The sequence below is a fragment of the Triturus cristatus genome, chromosome 3_1 (genome assembly GCF_964204655.1).
Source record: "Triturus cristatus chromosome 3_1, aTriCri1.1, whole genome shotgun sequence".
Lineage (NCBI taxonomy): Eukaryota > Metazoa > Chordata > Amphibia > Caudata > Salamandridae > Triturus > Triturus cristatus.
In genome coordinates this window covers 173,839,133-173,861,179 of record NC_140583.1, presented here as the reverse complement: position 1 = coordinate 173,861,179, position 22,047 = coordinate 173,839,133, and positions in this window count along the sequence as shown.

The following is a 22,047-nucleotide window of genomic DNA, read 5'->3' as shown; positions in this document are numbered from 1 at the left end:
GACCATATGTCTTAGAAGCCATAGCTCCTTTAGCAGAATGTGCACCATAAACAGAAACATCAATACCTGATTCAGACATGACCCATCTGACCCAGCACGCCAGAGTGGCTGCTGAAACCAGTCGAAAGGGTTTTTGAATTGCTAACAACAATCGACCTAAAAGCAATGCTTTAAATGGGCCGGTACTCCCCGGTACTGAGTACCGGCACCTCCGATTTGTTTTGCCGTCAGTACCGGCACTTCTCTGTAGCCAGGGAGAGTACCGGTACCATGATCAGCACGGCAGGCGCAGATTAGGTTTCTCTTACAGTGCAGGGCAGATGCAGCTCTGCTTCTGAGCAGCTTGTAATGAGTTAATCTGTTTTAGTGACATAAACGGATTTGTCGTGTGCTTTGATATGTGCTGCAAATGGTACAGAAGGCATTATGTATGATCATATCTTAGACCCGCCCCTAGCCCCGCCCACTTGCCATACCCCTATTTTAGTGAGTACCTGCACTACTTTTTTCCCATTTAAAGCACTGCCTAAAGGATCAGGCCTATGAGCCAAGGTGCGTTCTTCATAAACTTTTAAACATTGCAATACACATAACTTGTCATTGTGTGGAAAAGCCGGATAAACTACCGAATGTGACGTGGTCTTAGTCCTCCTAGAGATGAGAAAAGAGACACCCTGTGGAAAAAATATCCTAGCTGCCAAATCTAAGGCTCTCGCATCAGACACTCTTCGACAAAAGATTAAACACAATAGCATAGTGAGCTTAGCGGACAATTGTTTCAAAGATAAATCCTTATTTTGAGGCCATGATTCCAATAAAGACAAAACTTTATTAACATCCCACAACGTGTTATACCGAGGGCGAGGTGGACAAGCCACTCTAATACCTTTCATCAATTTGCACACGAGGGGGTGCATCCCCACTGGTTTACCATCGATGTGATTGTGTCCAGCTGAAAGGGCTGACCTAAAATTATTAACAGACCTGTATGCAAGACCAGATTCTGCACATTCAGAAAGAAAATGTAATACTTCCTTTAATTCTGATCCCACGGGATCCACCTTTCGTTGAAGGCACCAACCCACCCATTGTTTCCATGAAGTTGAATATCATTTACGGGCGGATAGAGCCCAAGCTTGGTGTAGAAAATCGGCAGCTGCCGATAAAAGTCCTTCAATTCTGTCATGTTTCCAGAGATCGTCCACACCACGAGCGATAGTTGGTTCTGCAGAACCAGAGGATGAGGCGATCCTACTGGGTCCTGGAGAAGTAACGGAAACACCGGAAGCTGGAAGGGAAGATTCACAGACAATTCCTATAACGTCGGAAACCATGACTGTGAGAAGTTGGCCTGGCATATGCTGGTCACTAGTTATAGTGGCCACCTTGCACCAGTCTAATTCGACTCTTATTGTGGATAGGTTTAAGACAACCTTTTAAAGAAAGCTATCCTAGTGGTAGCTGTGGAGAGCAGCCTTCAGGCTAAGTCTCAGAGGAATGTAAAGCAGCTTGTTTTACCGTATAATCTCTTGAATTACCAAATTAAAGGACACCACACAGGTATATATATCAAATATATATGTATTTGTTTCTAGACACACTCTACTAATCTCTTTATGAGATTAGAAGCCAGGAACACATTCAAATATCAACGTTTTCACAATAAGTTAAGCACAAATATGGCTGGGACCCTAGGGGCATACCAGACCATATACTAAAAAAGAGGTTTAGAAAAGTCGACTTGCAGAGTGACAGGGCCTAGGGCCTGTAGAATCGCTGGGTCTTCACTACTGCAGTGAAAGCAGGTAAGTAACAGACCCACGGGAGACGCATGCAGTGTGTGAACACAGCTGCTGGTTCCCTATTGGTTATAATGAAGCAAGTCGCAGTTTGATTTTTAAAGTTTTAGGGTCCTTCGAGGAAGTCTACAAGCAAGCCACTTACAAGGTAAGTAATTCGAGGGCCAACACACACTAGGGTACCGGAGTGCACAAGTTACCTCGCCCAGGGAAGCCGGGTGCATAGGTGTCTTTTGGTGTCGGGTCGCGTCGCTGTTTTCTATGGAGACCAAAGAAGACTTGCTGCTTGCGGCGACTGAAGAAGTGTCTGGTGGAATCCAAGGCTGGATTCGTGATGCAGATGACCTGAAAATTGAAGGGACAGTGTTCACAGTCACTTGCCAGTGACCCAGGGCCAGGAAGATGGATGCCCACGGATGTCGGGTGATTTCAGGTGTTCAAGGGTGTTTTGACTCTTTGCTCACGAGGTCCAGGAGAGATCGACGATAACCAGCAGCTGGATTCAGAGTGACCCACAACGTCTGCAGCTGACTGCGGTGTCGGTAACTGGATTGGAGCCAACAAGCCTTGGCAACAGCACGTTTTGTGAAAAGTGAAGAAAGTCGATGGTGTAGACCAGCAAGGTCTGAGGGACTCACCCAGCAAGGGTGAGTAAGGGCAGGCCTGGAGCAACCAGAAGAGCTCTTTGAGTTGATAAGAAAGTCTTCGGGGGACCCACAAGCCAATGGGCAAGGGATCTCAAAGATGCCTCTTGAGGAATTGCTTCACAGGAGCCCACGGTCATTTGGAATGTGGTAGGCCTATGATTTTCGCTGCAAAACCTGCTGGAGGCTTGGGCCCCAAATGGACCAAAGCACAAGTTTGTAGAACGTCATGAAGGGGTTGCACTTGACAATACTGCATGGTACCTGGGTATTACGGTTCCTCGTCAATCGTGGGGTCCACTCTCCTCAGCTCTACTGGGGACTCACAATGGCCGTCGAGAAGTCAGGAAATCAACTTCTAGGGCTGCAGGGACTTCGGACTCCGGTGGGAGCGGGAAAGCTTGCAACCGTTGATTAGAGTTTCTGGTGCCTGCCAAGCAGGGGAGTCACTCCTTGACTCCAAGGGAGATTCTTCTGTCTTCCAAAGGTAGTGGAACGTCGAAGGGCCAGGATTCTTCTTTGTAGAGCGTCGTCCAGGGTTATCTACTTTGCAATGGCAATGTTTGCTATCTTATACTGAAGATAGGGGAGGGACTAGCTCTAGGACCACTCCTCTGGGAGGGTCTGGGTAGGGGGTGGTTACTCCCACTTCCCTTTGTTCAGTTTCATGCCAGAGCAGGGACAGGTAGCCCCTGAACCGGTTTGAGCTGGCATGTGCACAGAGGAGCCTACTGCTCCCCCAGTGCAGGACTTCAAAGCACTCTAGAAGTGAACCCACCCAGCCCCAATACACTAAATCCTGTCTGGAAGTTAGTGACACCTCCCTGTGACAGGATGCCTATTGTTGGGCCTCCTCCACTGCGAGTTTCAGTCAGCATTAGGAAGGCAGCCCAGTGTCTGTGCTGGTGGCATCCATTTTGTGATGCCAGGGCTCTTTCAGATTTCTACCATGTTACCACAGTAGGTACATGTCGTCCCCTCTAGAAGGGTGGGATCATACTCCCACACCAGTTACTGGTGTGGGGGTATGATTCCAAGTTGTTTGACACCAAACACGACATGTTTTGATGCAGTCATTCCAAACTTAGCATTAACCGGGAGGTTATAATGCACTTAAGAGTATATGGTCTAACCGCATCCACAAACAGCCACAAGGAATAGACCTTGCCAGCTGCAGATGGGCCCTGCTCAGGCAGAGGCACCCCCCTCACATTGTAAACCAAACACGCTGCCCCCAGGATTGATAGGGCCTGCCACAGGGGCGGCTGATAGGTTTATATGTGTGTGTATGGTGAGATATAGGAACCTATACCTCAGTGTGGAGTGCTAACACTTCCTCACCCAGGCTGCAGTAGCAGGCCTGTGGTGTCAGATTTAGTCTTCTTCCCAGGGGTGGCAGAATACATGCTTCAGCCCCTGGTAGGCATGTGAAGTACCTATGCCCTTGGTACCTAGGGCACCATATACTAGGGGCTCATAAGGTACCACAGTATCCAATCACTAGTGCATCTAGTATGCACTCAATGTTGTTTAGAGAGAACAGAGAGACTGGGGCCCTGATTAGCAGGGACCCAGCCTGACTATAGCCAGAAACCAGTGTATACATCAGAAAAAAAGTGGGGGCAACATAAGTGCAGATCCTACTCTCCTACACAACCCCCCCTCCAAACGCAGGTACATTAAACTAACCTTGACCAGTTGAGTCTTCATGTTCTAAGTGGAAATACCTTGAGAGTCCATCTGCATTGGCATGTTGGGTCCTAGGTCTATGTTCCACTGTATAGTCCATCCCCTGTAGGGAAATGGACCACCTGAGCAGTTTAGGATTTTCACCTTTCATCTGTTTGAGCCATAGGAGGGGCTTGTGGTCGGTCTGAACTAAGAAGTGAGTGCCAAACAAGTATGGCCTCAGCTTCTTCAGGGCCCACACCACAGCAAAGGCCTCCCTCTCTATAGCTGACCAACATTTCTCTCTAGGGGTCAGCCTTCTGCTTATGAAAGCTACTGGCTGGTCTTGACCTTCATCATTAAGTTGAGACAGTACATCTCCCACACCCAGCTCTGAAGCATCTGTTTGAACAATGAACTTCTTTTTGTAGTCTGGACTCTGCAAGATCGGGGCAGTGCACATTGCCTGCTTGAGGTCATCAAATGCCTTTTGACAGCTAGCTGTCCACCGAACCTTTTTTGGCATATTCTTAGAGGTAAGATCATTTAAGGGGGTCACTATAGATCCATATCCCTCAACAAACCTCCTATGGTACCCAGTCAGGTCTAAAAAGGCTCTAACATGTGTCTGGGTTGTTGGAGCTACCCATTCCATTATGGTCTGGATTTTGCTCTGCAATGGTTGAACCTGACCTCCACCTACAAGGTGGCCCAGGTACACAACCTGACTCTGCCCTATCTAGCACTTAGTGGCCTTAATAGTGAGGTCTACTTTTTGCAGGGCCTCCAAAACATTTCTGAGGTGGACCAGGTGATCCTGCCAGGTGGAACTAAAGACAGCAATATCATCTAGATAAGCTGAGCAATACCAATCAGAACTTTATTCACCAACCTCTGAAAAGTGGCAGGTGCATTCTTCAAACCAAAGGGCATTACCACAAAGTGATAGTGCCCACCAGGGGTTGAAAATGCTTTTTTGACCTTGGCATCATCAGCTAACTTGATTTGCCAGTAGCCAGCTGTTGGGTCAAATGTACTGAGGTACTTGGCTGAGGCCAAAGTATCTATTAGTTCATCTGCCCTGGGAATTGGACAGCAAAACACACAAGATTATGGACGGAATGTTGCACATTGGCAAAACATTCACACCCAGTCACAGATCTGGGTTTAATCCATCGTTATTTTGCTCACCACGCCACCCCAGTTCAGACATTGCCATATGCAAATCAGTCTTGATCCTGTGCCTCATGGGAACAGTCCAGCCCAAACTGCCAAGCCATGTCTTCCCTGGACCGGAATCAAGCATCCCAGGATCGGTTTCTGGCTATCAGCCGTCATCAGCCAGCAAGCTTGACTCCAGTTGCGTAGTGAGCACGGGACCCACAACCAGACTGATTTGCGTATGACCATGTCTGAACTGGGGTGGCGTGGTGAGCAAAATAAAGATGGATTAAACCCAGATCTGTGACTGGGGGTGAATGTTTTGCCAATGTGCAACATTCCGTCCATCCTCTTGTGTGTTTTGCTGTTCGCCCTATGTGGGAAGGGTATGCCCAGACGTGGGCCCCGTGCTCACTACGCCACTGGAGTCAAGCTATCCTGGCTGAAGAGGGGTGAAACCCCGAAACCGGTCCTTGGATGCTTGATTCCGGTCCAGGGAAGACATGGCTTGGCAGTTTGGGCTGGACTGTTCCCATGAGTCACAGGGTCAAGACTGATTTGCGTATGACCATGTCTGAACTGGGGTGGCGTGGTGAGCAAAATAAAGATGGATTAAACCCAGATCTGTGACTGGGGGTGAATGTTTTGCCAATGTGCAACATTCCGTCCATCCTCTTGTGTGTTTTGCTGGGAATTGGATAGGCATCAGTCCTGGTGACTGCATTGAGGCCTCTGTAGTCAACACAAAACCTCATTTATTTCTTACCACCCTGGGTATGAGGTTTAGGCATAAGGACTACTGGACTGGCCCAAGGGCTATCTGAAGGCTAAATTACACCTAGTTCCAACATTTTCTGGACTTCAGTCCTGATACAGTCCCTCACATGGTCAGGTTGCCTGTGGATTTTACTCTTTACAGGCAGACTGTCTCCAGTGTCCTCTCATGGGTGCAACAGGAAGTCTGACTTGGGGTCAGGCTAAACATATGTCTGAACTGTTGCAGAACTTGTCTGCATTCAGTTTGCTGATGATCAGTGAGGCTGCTTGCCAAAGCAACACCATCAACTGACCCATCATCAGGGCTCTGTGAGAGCAGGTCAGGGAGAGGGTCACTCTCCTCCTCCTGGTCCTCATCAGTTGCCATGAGCAAGCCCATGTCAGCCCTGTCCACATATGGCTTTAATCTGTTGACATGGAGCACCCTACGGGGGCTCCTGGGAGTTCCAAGATCCACCAAGTAGGTGACTTCTCCATTTTTCTCAACAATTGTATGGGGGCCACTCCATTTGTCCTGGAAAGCTGCTGGGGCCACAGGCTCCAACACCCACACTTTCTGGCCTGGCTGATAAACAGTCAGGACAGCCTTTTGGTCATGCCAAGATTTTTGTAATTCTTGGCTAGCCTCAAGGTTTTTGGTTGCCTTCTTCATGTACTCTGCCATCCGGGAGCAGAGACCAAGTACATAGTCCATCACATCCTGTTTGGGAGGTTTTAGAGGTAACTCCCAGCCCTCCTACACCAAACATAATGGGCCTCTGACAGGTTGCCCAAACAGAAGTTTAAAAGGGCTGTAGCCAAGCCCCTTCTGTGGGACCTCCCTGTATGCAAACAGAAGGCAGGGAAGTAAAAGGTCCCATTTTCGCCTAAGCTTTTCTGGGAGGCCTTTAATCATTCCCTTTAGGGTTTTGTTGAACCTTTCAACTAACCCATTGCATTGTGGGTGATAGGGAGTAGTGAATTTGTAGTTGACACCACACTCCTTCCACATTGCTTTTAGATACCCCGACATGAAGTTGGTACCCCTGTCAGATATAACCTCCTTAGGGAAACCCACTCTGGGAAGACTCCAATGAGGGCTATTGCCACCACAGGGGCTGTGGTGGTCCTGAGGGGAATTGCTTCTGGGTACCTGGTGGCATGATCCACTACCACCAGAATAATCCTGTGCCTAGATGCTGTTGGAGGGTCAAGGGGACCAACAATGTCAATCCCTACCCTTTCAAAGGGAACCCCCACCACAGGTAGTGGTATCAGGGGGGCCTTTGTTGTGCCACCTGACTTGCCACTGGTTTGGCAAGTGACACAGGAGCGACAAAACTCCTTGGTGTCCTCTGACATGTGTGGCCAATGAAAATGAGGGACAAGCCTGTCCCAGGTTTTGTTTTGGCCCAAGTGTCCTGCTAATGGGATGTCATGTGCTAGGGTCAAGAGGAACCCCCTAAACTTCTGAGGAATTACCAACCTCCTGGTGGCTCCAGGGGTAGGATCTCTAGCCTCAGAATATAGGAGTCCCTCATCCCAATAAACTTTATGAGACCCACTAGCACTCCCAGCAGCCTCAGCAGCAGCTTGCTGTCTGAGGGGTTCAAGGGAGGGGCAGCACTGTCGCTCCTTACTCAGATCTTCCCTGGAATGTCCCTCTGCCCCCAAGAACTCAACCTGACCAGGCTCAAGTTCCTCTGGGGCAGTTCCTTCTTCAGGCTCTGCTTCTCCTCCGTCAGGAGGGGAATATGAGATCTGAGACAGAGGGGAAAGCACAACCTTAACCCTACTGCTCCTCCTCTTGGGTAGCATCTGGTCCATAGTTTCAGGATCCAGAGCTTGTTCAGTTTTATGCATTTTGACCTGTGACCTGGTCAGAGCAAATACCTCTGCAGGTATGCCCAACATCTCAGCATGAGTCCATAACTCCACTTCAGACCAGGCTGATGTCTCCAGATCATTGCCCAACAAACATTCGACAGGGAGGTCTGCGCTGACTACTATCTTTTTGAGGCCAGTTACCCCTCCCCAGGAGAAATTCACAACTGCCAGACTATGGTTGGTCCTGATATCGCTTGCATTGGTAACCTGGTACATTTCACCCAGGATGATCTGTGCAGGGTCCACTAGATCCTCTGCCACCATGGTGACACTAGCACCTGTGTCCCTGAATGCCAAAGCCTGTTTGCCATTTATTATAGGCTGCTGTTTGTACTTGCCCAGATTACAGGGGCTCACTAGGACGGACATATCAAGGTCTCCCTCACAAACTAGCAATGCCTGTGTTGGTACTCTGACTAGGCCAGAGTCCACATCAGAACCCAGGGTCAACCCTACTACACCCTTATTCTGATTACCACCTCCACCAATGACTGCACTAGGGGGGAACAGGTGCCTTAGGGGCTGGAGTGGTGGTGGTGTGGTCTTTGGACTTGGTACATTCAGAAGTCCAGTGCCCTGTCTGTTTACAGAATTTGCACCAGGGCTTCTTTTGGCCTTTTCCCTTTGTAGACTGTGAATCCCCACCAGATGCAGATTTTTGGGGCCCTTGTGAAGACTTCTGGTCTTTTGCCTTATCCCCACCTTTATCTGAGCCTTTAGGATCTTGCTTCTTGGTGTCACCCCCTTGGTTCTGGGTTTTCTGCCTCACCCTGGTTCTGACCCATTTGTCTGCCTTCTTTCCCAATTCTTGGGGAGAGGTCAGATCAGAGTCCACCAGGTACTGATGCAACAACTGGTTTTGGCAATTATTAAGGATCTGTTCTCTCATGATAAGATTATACAATCCCTTAAAATCAGTAACTCTACTACCAACCAGCCAACCTTCCAGAGCCTTGGTTGCACAATCAACAAAGTCAGTCCAATCCTGAGTCTGTGCTTTCTGGGTATCTCTGAACTTCAACCTGTACTGTTCAGTGGTTAAGCTAAACCCATCTATTAATGCACTCTTCAGGGCTTCATAGTCATTAGCATCCTCTTCTCTAACAGTGAGGAGCTTGTCTCTACCTTTATCAGAAAAGGAGAGCCACAAGATTGCTGCCCATTGTTTCTGGGGGACCTGTTGAACTATACAGGCCCTCTCCATAGAAGTTATCCATTTGTGGATATCATCCCCACTCTGGTAGGGAGGAACAACCTTGGACCGGTTCCTATGGTCTGGAATGTAATCTCTGCCTCTCTGGGACACTGTTGCTGCCACCAGGGGTATCTAACCCCTCTTTTCTAGAAGCTCTCTGGAGCTCAAAGGCTTCTCTACCTAAGGCCAATTGCTTAGTTCTGAGGGCAAGCCAAGCTTCCTCATACTGGAGCATCTTGTACCTTCTTTCAGAGGAGGTCTCTCTATGTAAGTATGAGTTCCTCTGATGGACAGAATCCTTGTCAGAGTGATATGAGTGGTTAGATTCCCTTGAAAGGGACCTAGGCCTCTCTTCCACTCTACCAACTCTCTTAGGGAGAATTCCTCTGTCCGGTTCAGACCTTTCTGGGTCTGGCCCTTCAATCACAGACACCAGGTCATCTTGATTTTCATCATCAGACCCAGAGACTATGGCTGACCCACCCCCTGATCCAGATCCACCAGCTCCTAGAGCCAACCTACGATCATCTGCTATAAGTAGATTCATCAGGTGTTGTGTGGAGGGACTCTGTCCTAATCCCAGGTGTCTTGCAACACACATGGCCTTCACGTCAAAGAAGGTCATATCCTTATACTGGGATTGGGTGGACACACTGGCTCCATCCCTTGAGGACATTCTAGTGTTATGCAGTGTTGCACTACCTGCACTAGTTTGTGGCCTACTGATCCTAGCTTGAGCTGTAGCAAAGGTGTGCTATCCCTTCACAAACAACTCTAAGTTCAGTAGAACTTATTGATACTAAGCTTGACTTTCATATGTACCTTGAGTACCTTTAGTGGTTTTCAGTTAGTAATTCAAATAGAGATTTTCTGGTAAAACAATGGCAAGCTGGAATCCCACACGCTGCCCACCAATGTGGGAAGTTGGTCTGGCATATGCTGGTCACTAGTTATATTGGCCACCTTGCACCAGTCCAATTCGACTCTTATGGTAGATAGGTTTAAGACAACCTTTTAAAGAAAGCTATCCTAGTGGTAGCTGTGGAGAGCAGCCTTCAGGCTAAGTCTCAGAGGAATGTAACAAAGCTTGTTTTACCTGGTAATCTCTTGAATTACCAAATGAAAGGACACCACACAGGTATATATATCAAATATATATGTATTTATTTCTAGACACACTCTACTAATCACTTTATGAGATTAGAAGCCAGGAACACATTCAAATATCAACGTTTTCACAATAAGTTAAGCACAAATATGGCTGGGACCCTAGGGGCATACCAGACCATATACTAAAAAAGAGGTTTAGGAAAGTCGACTTGCAGAGTGACAGGGCCTAGGGCCTGTAGAATCGCTGGGTCTTCACTACTGCAGTGAAAGCAGGTAAGTAACAGACCCACGGGAGACGCATGCAGTGTGTGAACACAGCTGCTGGTTCCCTATTGGTTATAATGAAGCAAGTCGCAGTTTGATTTTTAAAGTTTTAGGGTACTTTGAGGAAGTCTACAAGCAAGCCACTTACAAGGTAAGTAATTCTAGGGCCAACACACACTAGGGCACCAGAGTGCACGAGTTACCTCACCCAGGAAAGCCAGGTGCATAGGTGTCTTTTGGTGTCGGGTCGCGTCGCTGTTGTCTATGGAGACCAAAGAAGACTTGCTGCTTGCGGCGACTGAAGAAGTGTCCGGTGGAATCCAAGGCTGGATTCGAGATGCAGATGACCTGAAAATTGAATGGAAAGTGTTCACAGTCACTTGACAGTGACCTGGGGCCAGGAAGATGGATGCCCACGGATGTCGGGTGATTTCAGATGATCAAGGGTGTATTGACTCTTCACTCACGAGGTCCAGGAGAGATCAACGATGACCAGCAGCTGGATTCAGAGTGTCTCATGACGTCTGCAGCTGACTGCAGTATCAGCAACTGGATTGAAACCAACAAGCCTTGGCAACAGCAAGTCTTGTGAAGAATGAAGAAAGTCGATGGTGCAGACCAGCAAGGTCTGAGGGACTCACCCAGCAAGAGTAAGTGAGGGCAGGCCTGGAGCAATCTGGGGAGCCCTTTGAGTTGATAAGAAAGTCTTTGGGGGACCCCCAAGCCAATGGGCAAGGGATCGCAAAGATGCCTCTTGAGGAAATGCTTCACAGGAGCCCACGGTCACTCGGGATGGGGTAGGCCTCTGATATTCACTGCAAAATTTGCTGGAGACTTGGCCACAAATGGTCCAAAGCACAAGTTTGTAGAACGTTTTGAAGGGGTTGCACTTGACAATAGTGCATGGTACCCAGGTACTGCGGTTCCTCGTCACTCGTGGGGTTTACTCCCCTTAGCTCTGCTGGGGACTCACAATGGCCTTCGAGAAGTCAGGAAATCCCTGTCTGGGGCTGCAGGGACTTTGGACTCCGGCGGGAGCGGGAAAGTTTGTGACCGTTGATTAGAGTTTCTGGTGCCTGCCAAGCAGGGGAGTCACTCCTTGACTCCAATGGAGATTCTTCTGTCTTCCAAAGGTAGTGTTGGACGTTGAAGGGCCAGGATTCTTCTTTGTAGAGCGTCATCCAGGGTTATCTACTTTGCAATGGCAAGGTTTGCTATCTTATACTGAAGATAGGGGAGGGACTAGCTCTAGGACCACTCCTCTGGGAGGGTCAGGGTAGGGGGTGGTAACACCCACTTCCCTTTGTCCAGTTTCGCGCCACAGCAGGGACAGGTAGCCCCTGAACCGGTTTGAGCTGGCATATGCACAGAGTAGTCTACTGCTCCCCCAGTGCAGGACTTCAAAGCACTCTAGAAGTGCACCCACCCAGCCCCAATACACTAAATCCTGTCTGGAAGGTAGTGACACCTCCCTGTGACAGGATGCCTATTGTTGGGCCTCCTCCACTGCGAGTTTCAGTCAGCAGCAGGAGGGCAGTCCAGTGTCTGTGCTGGTGGCATCCATTTTGTGATGCCATGGATCTTTCAGATTTCTACCATGTTACCACAGTAGGTACATGTCGTCCCCTCTAGAAGGGTGGGATCATACTCTCACACTAGTTACTGGTGTGGGTGTATGATTCCAAGTTGTTTGACACCAAACACGACATGTTTTGATGCAGTCATTCCAAACTTAGCATTAACCCGGAGGTTATAATGCACTTAAGAGTATATGGTTTAACCGCATCCACAAACAGCCACAAGGAATAGACCCTGCCAGCTGCAGAAGGGCCATGCTCATGCAGAGGCACCCCCTCACATAGTAAACAAAGCACCCTGCCCTCAGGATTGATAGGGCCTGCCATAGGGGTGGCTGATAGGTTTATATGTGTGTGTATGGTGAGATATAGGAACCTATACCTCAGTGAGGAGTGCTAACACTACCTCACCCCGGCTGCAGTAGCAGGCCTGTGGTGTCAGATTTAGTCTGCTTCCCAGGGGTGGCATAATACATGCTTCAGCCCCTGGTAGGCCTGTGAAGTACCTATGCCCTTGGTACCTAGGGTACCATATACTAGGGGCTCATAAGGTACCACAGTATCCAATCACTAGTGCATCTGGTATGCACACAAAGTTGTTTAGAGAGACTTGGGCCCTGATTAGCAGGGACCCAGCCTGACTATAGCCAGAAACCAGTGTATACATCAGAAAAAATGTGGGGGCAACATAAGTGCAGATCCTACTCTCCTACAATGACTGAGTCTTCCACAGCGGTGTGACTAACACCAAGGAAGTTCTCTGTCGACGGACCTGGGCCGCCACTCTCATAATCGGGGCAAAAGGTGGGAACGCATAATTCCTCTGCAGTCCCCAATGGTGTAAGAACGCATCCGTTCCCATCGCCATCAGGTCCGGCCACCAGCTGAACAAAAGAGGAAGATGGGTATTGAGGCGAGAGGCAAATAGGTCTATCTTGCAAGGGCCTCGCTTAGCCATGATCTCCATGAAAATCGATGGATGAAGTCTCCAATCGCTGTTGTCCCGGAGGAGCCTGGAGTTCCAATCCACAACCTGATTCAACTTGCCGGGCAGATATTCCGCTATTACACTTATCTTCTGATCCAGGCAGAAATGCCAAAAGTCCCTCCCAATGTTCGCCAAGGATTTAGTCCCTCCCAGGCGATTGATATAACGAACTGCTGACACATTGCCAATCCTGAGAAGGATTCAACAATTGCTCTTCAGAGGGAAAATCGACCGAATGGCAAAGAAGCCCGCCAGCAGCTCCAGACAATTGTAATTTCAGCTCGTCGGCGGTCCATTGTCTGCCGGTGGCAAAATCTCCACATCGGCAGGCGTCGGACTCTATGACGAAGTCCGAAGAAGCGCCGAAAATGGCCTTGCCATTCCAAGCCTCCATGTGATCTAACCACCATTGGAGCTTCTCCCGAGCTTCCGGCGACAGGGGAATAAGGAGATTGTATGATTGACGTTTCTGAAGGTAGTACATTTTTTGTCGTAGTAAGGCCCGATAATGAAGGGGACCTGGAAAGATGGCTTGAATGGAGGAGGCTAGTAAGCCCACAATCCTCGCCAAAACTCTCAACGAGAAGAGTTGCTTCGACAGGGTGGCACGGATCTCTCTTTTTATTGATTTGATCTTGGCCATGGGTAAGAGTAATTGTGCGCTGACTGAGTTGATCTGAAACCCAAGAAACTCCATCTGCTGACTCGGGACATTCACGGATTTCTTGAGGTTTATCCCAAAGCCTAAGTCCTGCAGGAGAGAGGTTGTCCACTTCAAGTGGGAGAGAAAGAGAGTCTGATCCTGTGCCAGAATTAACATGTCGTCGAGAAAGATGATTAAGCGAACCCCCATCTCCCGCAGCTGTGTAACCACCGGCCTCAGCAGTTTGGCGAAAACCGAAGGGGCGGACGACAGCCCGAAAGGAAGGGATAGATACCTGTACCATTGCCCTTTCCAGGAGAATTGGAGAAACTTCTGATGGGAAGGGCAAATGGGGACCGTGAGGTAGGCATCCTTTAGATCTAGCCGTACCATCCAATCGTTTTCTAAGAGAAGATCTCTCAACAGATGGATGACCTCCATCTTGAAGTGTCTGTACACCACAAATGGATTGAACTCTCTGAGGTTTAACACCAATCTCTGACCTCCTCCCTTCTTTTGCACCAGGAAAACGTTGCTGCAAAATCCTCAAGGAATGAAGGACCTTACGGCAATAGCTTGCTTAGCCAAAAGCTCTTGCAATTTGGAGTCTATAAAAGCTTGTTCTTGTAGGGAAAAAGGGAGAGGTCGAGGGGGAACCGCTTGGTCCGGGAAGTCGAATAGTTCTATCTGGTAACCTTGAACAGAGTGAATGACCCAGGCATCTGTGGTCAGGCGTGTCCAGTTCATCACAAAATATACCAATCTGCCCCCCAGGGCAAGCGATGGAAAAGGAAGTGAACATACCTGAAGATTGGGTGTCAAAATTCTTGTAGCCCCTGTTGACGCCTCTGTTGAAGCGGCCGCGAAACCCTCGGGACCTGGAAGCGTGGAACCCTGCTTGTTCTGGCTCTTGGGTATACCCTCTGCACCTGGGAGCGAAACCCCGCTGGGGACTTGGATTGGAATACCGGCTGGTCGATCGCCCCCCTGCCGCGATCGGCCCTGCCAGAGACCGGATGGAAGACTCTTTTAAGTGATGATTGTGACTTGTCCAAGGATGCAAATGTACTGATGAACTTGGCAATATCCTTAACAAATTTCTCACCAAACAGTTGTCCTTCAGCTAAAGGACCTAGTTCTGCAGCCGCCAACTCCACCAGTTGTGGGTCAATACGTAAAAGGACAGACTTACGCTGTTCGGACGAGAGGGCGCAGTTAGCATTCCCCAGGAGACAAATCGCCCTTTGGGTCCAGCCCACCAGGACTTCTGGGTGAATAGCCACCCCAGTCTCTTGAGCTTGCAGAGCTAATTCGAGGATTTTTGGAAGGGGCCCAGTGAAGTCAAGTAATTTATCTTGACACTGTGAGGGCGCGGTCAATGCCCTTCTTAGGGTCTTTCTTGTATTTTTTCAGGAAAGTCGTCATGGAAGAGTCTATGTCAGGGGTAACAGCCACCTTGTATGCCAAGTCAGGACGGGGGCATTCAGATTTAAGACGGGCCCTAACGTCTTTGTCAAAACTCTTACGCAAGTGAACTTGCATATATTCCACCACTGCTGGGGTAGGAGCCCAATCAGAGGAACGGGGATGAACAATGTCAGAGGGATAAAATGAAAAAGGGGAAGGTTGGGCAGGGGAGGTGTGTTTGCGCTTTCTGGCGTATTTCCGGGGCTTTGATTCGTGGGAAGAGTCGGTGTCCGTATCTGTGGCCGTCGTAGGGGGAATAGAAAAGGTATGGGAGGGGGAGGGGGGGCAGTCATGTCCCCTAGGACATGATCTTTTTAAGTGCACAATTTAGAATAGACTTTGGCATGAGGCCTGGGAAGTTCGGGTGGTTCGGGGAGGAGGGCCGGGGTCTGACCGAAGGAGCGGGAGTATTTCCAACAAGTTGCTCTGAAGCAGTGGATAGTACCTTATCTAGTTTGGTATCAAGTTTCTTGTCAATGATAGCGTCCATAGGATCTTCATAGTAATAAACATCATCGTCATACCCATCAAACGCAGCTACCTCTTCTTCATACATGTCGCAGTCCGACATAGTTAAAAAAATATATGCACAATATATATGACTCAAAACTTTCTCAAGAGAGAAGCTCAATTTTACAACCCTGTACTCTCCAGAGCACGGGCGCCGGTCGGGAGCAAGCTGGGGCAGTGGGAGCCACAAGGTACCAAAGAGATGTATCAAATAACCCTTGGTGATAGGACTAATGGAGGGTGTAGACCCTAGTAGCCTATTCAGCACAGGGTCTGCCAAAAATTTACTTTCCCCACTCACTGGGCTCAATGGGCGCACAGCGCGCTAAGGAATGTTGAAAAATCGCCAAGAATTAATAAGCCGGTACCGGCTTCCCCCAACTGCAGCTGTGTGTGTCCCTGAAAAGCAGCCCGGGATCGGCATCTGTCCCAGCAGAGTCACGAGGAGCTGCACGCATGCACAGGCACGTGCATGCTCCTGAGCGCGTGTAAAGCACTTAAGGCGACTCACAGGGCGAGAATGAAGGGGAAAAAGCGGGGCTGGAAAAGCCCAAAAACAAAAGGAAAACACCTGCCTAACAGAGCGCAACACGCACTGGTAGCTACGGGGCAAATTTAAGTGCGATTGCGCGTACAGTCGCAGCGCGGCTTGCGAGTGCTAAATAGCATGAAATCACTGTACGAGTATAGCATACATCAAACGATAATGAAAAAGCCATAAATTATGCATAACAAAAACATGAGAATCATAATTAACTAAGCACATATAATGAGGCACTTATCTTGACTGTGGAGCAGCAAAGAAAGAGGAAGCCAAGATGGTGCCTCATTATCTTATATGTTAGCCTCTCATGTTATTGGTTGAATGAGGAGGCGTGGTTCAAAGCCTCCTACAGGTGTTCAAACAGTACAGTGGATTTGAGAATATTGGGGATAAGGATATGACGCATTTGGTGTGTCGGTTTGTGTCAGGATTACGGAAAGAAATATCTGAAATGATTAAGCAGCATAATTTGTGCTGGTAAGCAAAGCCAATAGATGAGATTTTAAAATATGAAAACTATTGTGGAGATGAAATTGACAATTGACAAAAGAATTTAGAAGAAAGAGTGATATGGGCTCAAGTGAAATTCGCAGAGCAGCAAGAACTCCAGTTACAAAATCAGGCAGGGAATACAGGAAGGGGGCAAGGTCAAGGTAAGAATAACGAGGATAAACCGAAAGGGCAGTTGAGCAGAGAAGAGGCCAAGAAAAAGATCCCTTGTCATGGGTGCGGAAAATTGGGACATTGGAAGAACGAGTGTAATAATAAATAATAATAATAATAAAACCACTTATAGAGCGCCTGGTTACACTCAAAACGGTGTGTCCCCGCGCTAAGGAAATGCTAATGTCCACCCCGAGAGGCCGAGGTCCGAGGCCAACTCAATCCAGGGAGGAGAGGACCAATTATTCACTAGGGAAAAGGTGCGTTTTCAGCTTAAGTCTGAATCTGGCTTCGGAGGGTTCCATTCGCATGTCGAGAGGGAGATGGTTCCAGTTCCTACTAGCAAGAAGGCGAAAAGATCTGCCTCCCATCCTGGTCCTACGTACGCGGGGGAGCTGGAATAACATCGCGCCAGCCGATCTCAGATTACGAGTAGGTCGATGGATGGTAAGGAGATTGCGTAGGTAACCAGGTCCTTTCCCCTGGGCAATGCGATGAGCAAAGCAAAGTGCCTTGAACTTGATGCGCTCCTCAATGGGGAGCCAGTGAAGTTTCCGCAATGCAGTTTTACCTGAGGCCCTGCGGGGAAGATTGAGCACCAGGCGGGCGGCAGCATTTTGGACACACTGCAATTGATGTATGCCCTTTCTGCTAAGACCAAGGAGGAGGGCATTGCCGTAGTCCAGATGAGGAGTGACCAGGGCATAAATCAATGTTTTCCTGGCACTAATGGGGAGTAAGATGAGAACCTTCCGAAGAGTTTTTAGTATTCCAAAGCATTTTCCTGTAGTTTTGTTAATCTGTTGTTTAAAAGAGAGCTCCTCATCCAGCAAAACTCCCAGATTTCGGACGGAATCTGCCGGAATGGGAAGAGCACCTAATTCTGGTGGCCACCATGCTTGGGACCAAGCCGAGGGGGATTTGCCAACCACTAGCACTTCTGTTTTATCGCCATTGAGGCGAAGGCAATTATTATTCATCCAGCCTGCCACAGCTCTCATGCAGTTGGAAATTTTTTTAGCATCCTCTATCTGATTGTTGATGAGTTTAATTATCAGTTGGGTATCGTCCGCATATGAGACGATATCCACACCAAAAGTATCCACAATATGTGCCAAGGGCTCCATGTATAGATTGAATAGCGTGGGACTAAGACTGGAGCCCTGAGGAACCCCATGTCTCAGTTTGCGAGGGGTAGATTTATAGGGAGGAGAGAAGATCTGAAAGCTCCTATTATCTAGAAAGGATTCTACCTACTTCAGAGCAGGACCTTCAACTCCCAAGTCTGAGAGGCGAGACAGCAGCGTCGTAAAAGCATACAACATAATAATGGCACAAATCAAAATTTAAATCCGCAGACGCTGAATGAGGTGCTAATGAATCAACCACAGCAGGTTGTAAACCTACAGAGTCAATTGCCACCTGCCCCTTTACCAAATTTTGTGAGTCAAGCCAAGTACAATGCGGACACCGGAATCCAAGAAGGAAGTGGTAAGAAAAATTATGTAACATCACAGTTTCTTTTGCAGGATATGTATTTTGGAGATCAAGATCAATGACGGTGCCTGAGAGGGGAGGAAAAGGAGTGCGTACTTAGCTCATCCTTACCGGTAGATCAGTCAGGTCCATACATTGATGGAAAGGTAGAAGGAAATGACATTACCTTTTTATTGGATACTGGTGCAACCCGTTCTACTGTGAGAACAGCAGACATCCCAAATCTACCCCTCTCAGGAGAAGCGATCCAAGTAGTGGGCATTTCTAATAAACAAATTAGGACCCCTTTTACAAAACCAAAACAATGGAGGTGTGCATTGGAAATTTTAAAGAAATGCACAAGTTTGTAGCATGCGATTCCAGTCCTGTAAATTTATTGGGAAGGGACTTGTTGTGCAAAATGAATTGCACCATATTTTGCACACCAGATGGTGTTGCCATTCAGATGCCTGATGCAGATGGAATATATAAAATCATGATAGCCAACCAAGGAACAGAGGTAGATGAATTATATTAAGTGATGACCAAAGAGGACTTACCTGATGAGGTCAAAACTACAGTAGATCCTGAAGTGTGGGATTATTCAGGAAAAGAAGTAGGGTTAATGACAGACGTAGACCCTGTTAAAGTGACTGTGAAAGAAGGTGCAGTCTATCCAAATACTCGACAATACAAGATGAGTCCAGAAGTAAAGGCTGGTGTTGCAGCAGAAATTGATCAAATGATTGAACAGGGCATACTAAAAGAAATCATGAGTAGTCCCCGTAATTCACCTATAATTGGCATTAAGAAACCAAACTAAAAATATAGGGTAGTTCAAGATTTAAGAAAGATACACAAGATTGTTGTGCCATGTTGCCCTATAGTACCCAACCCTGCAGTAAATTTGTACCAAATACCATGGAATGCAAGATGGTTTACTGTAATTGATTTATGCCATGCTTTTTTCTCCATCCCACTGCATCCTGATAGTCAGTTTTTATTTTATTTTAAATTTGAGGATCGTATTTATGTTTGGAATCGCGTTCCTCAAGGGTACACAGAAAGTCCTTCTATCTTTAACCAAATTTTGAAGAAATGCCTTGAGACATTGGTACTACCTCGAGAGTCAGTTCTGGTGCAGTATATTGATTATCTACTGGGCGAGTCTAAAACAAGAAGTGACTGTGTAACTGATTCCATTGCCCTATTGAACCATCTAGCAAAAGGTGGACATAAAGTGTCCCCTGAAAAATTACAATTGTGCAGAAACGAAGTAAAGTATTTGGAACACCAAATAGAACAAGGATTAATAAGAGTGACCACTGAGAGAATAAAAATAATAAAGCAAATGAAACTACCCCAGTCACAAAAAGAGATAAGAATGTTTCTTGGAGTTGTGGGATACTGCAGGCAATGGATTGTGGGGTTTTCTCTACTGGCAAACCCCTTAATACAAATGACAAAGGAACGCGCAAAGGACCCAGTGGAGTGGGATGATCTGAGCATGCAATCTTTTGCAAACTTACAAAACTGTTTATGTGAAGCACCTGCTCTAAGTATGCCAGATTATTCGAAAGAATTCGCATTATTCTGTTGTGAGAGAGATAACTGTGCCCTCTCAGTCTTAACCCCGAGACATGGTCCAATGCGACATCCTGTGGCATATTTTTCTGCTACCTTAGATCTTGTAGCATCTGCATTGCCAGGATGCCTAAAAGCTGTGGCTACAACGTGTGTAAGTATTGAACAAAGTGAGTCAATTGTGATGGGACACCCTGTTAAGGTATATATCCCTCATGCCATTGAGATTCTTTTAACAAGAACACAAACTCAGTATCTCACTCTGAGCAGATTAACAAAGTATGAAAGGATCATATAAGGAGCAGAAAATGTGACCATAATTAGATGTACTGTTCTTAACCCAGATCCATACAATGAGGAAGTGAAAGATGAAGCTGAACACGAATGTCTTGATGTAACAGAACTCAGTACTAAATCTCATCCAGACATACAGGATAAGCCTTTGAAAGATTGTGAGCACAAGTTTTTTGTAGATTGCTCATGTATGCGTCATGAGGAGGGAGGGTTGAGTGATGCTCATGCCGTATGTACATTGGCTGGAATAGTCTAAGCATCCTATTTACCAGGAGTCAAGTCTGCACAAGTGACCGAATTGATAGCTCCAATCAAAGCCTGCAAAAATGGGAAAAATTGAAAGGTAACCATTTCCACTGATAGTCAGTATGGTTACGGGGTTGTGCATGACTTTGGCCAACTCTGGATGCAGCGAGACTTCCTAACCACTTCAGGGTCTCCCATTAAAAACAGGAATTTTGTGAAAGAATTGCTTGAAGCAATACAATTACCAAAAGAAGTGGCAGTGGTCAAATGTGCTGCACATAAGTCAGGAAATGACCGTGTGACAGCAGGCAATCGATATGCTGACCAGGTTGCTCAACACTGCGCAAAATTTCAAATGGCAGTAAACCGGAAAGTTGAACATTGTGGAATTAGCTGCCAACTTATGCTGTTGTCAGGAATTCAAACATGGAGAGAAGTAAGAGAACTCCAAGATGAAGCAGAGACAAAAGGAAGAGAAGAGTGGGCGAAGATTGGTTGTCAGAGAAGGGCAGAAGATGGTGTATGGGTTTACTTAGATGACAGACTAGTATTACCAGACTGTATGCTTGTAACCATGGCTAGGATGTATCATGGAGACACCCACATAGGCAGAGATGCAATGATTAGACTCTTCAGACGAGATTGGTTTAATCCAATGTTCAGGAACATAGCAGAGAGTCTTTGGCAAAGATGCTTGACATGTCAACAAATGAATCCCGGCAAGAAAACCATAATCTGTACGGGGAAAATTTGAAAAGCTGAAGGTACCTTTATAAGACTTCAAATTGATTTCATTCAATTGCCTGTTTGTTGAGGATTGAAATATGTACTTGTCATCATTTGTCTATTTTCAAAGTGGGTGGAGGCATACCCCACCAGAAGAAATGACAGCTTGATAGTGGCCAAACTCCTATTAAGAGAGCTTAGACTGTGCTTCGGTTTTCCAGTAACTATCGAATCAGACCGAGGGTCTCATTTTAATAATGAAATAATTCAATTGATTTGTGAAGCATTTACAATTGAACAAAGGCTGCACTGTGCATACTGCCCAGAGGCATCTGGAGTGGTAGAACAATTGAATGGAACAATTAAGTCAAGGCTGGGAAAGGTGTGTGCATCCACTCCACTGGACTAGCCTGATGCTTTACCTCTTGTTCTGATGGGACTTAGAAGTATTCCAGACAAGAATACAGGATTGAGTCCCCATGAAATAATCATAGGAAGAACAATGAGGCAGGCATGTATACCAGGACACAAGCTGTTAACTATAACTGATGATTTGGTACGGGAGTATTGCAAAGAGTTGGCTGACCAAGTACGTTCTATATCTCACGAGGTTGGAGAAGTCGTAGCCCCCAGGCAGCCGAACCAAGCGCATGATCTGAATCCCGGAGACTGGGTTGTAGTGAAGAATCACACTTGAGAATCGTGCCTAGCACCAAGGTGGGATAAACCACATCAGGTTATGTTGATTACAAGAACAGCAGTAAAATGTGCAGGTTTGCCTAATTGGATTCATGCAAGCCATACTAAAAGAGTACCAGCACCTGACGAAGAAGAACCTCAACCGA